Here is a 262-nt window from a genome sequence, read left to right on the forward strand (position 1 = left end):
GAGGCAGAAAGAGTATATGAGCCAGAGGAGATGAGGGACATCAGGAGAACAAGACCTTCTAAACCAACTGAACAAACCTCATATGAACTCACCGAGACTAAATTAGCAAGAACAGGCAGGGCCTGCACAGGTCTGCACCAGGTCCTCTGCATATATAGTATAGCTTTCAATTTAGTGTTTTTATGGGACTCCCGAGTGTGTGAACAAATCTCTGATTCTTGTGACAGCTCTTGGGCTATTTTCCTTCTGTTGGGTTGCCTTG

This window comes from Alexandromys fortis, unplaced genomic scaffold, assembly GCF_014885135.2.
Source record: "Alexandromys fortis isolate MF-2015 unplaced genomic scaffold, M_Fortis_MF-2015_v1.1 scaffold_220, whole genome shotgun sequence".
Lineage (NCBI taxonomy): Eukaryota > Metazoa > Chordata > Mammalia > Rodentia > Cricetidae > Alexandromys > Alexandromys fortis.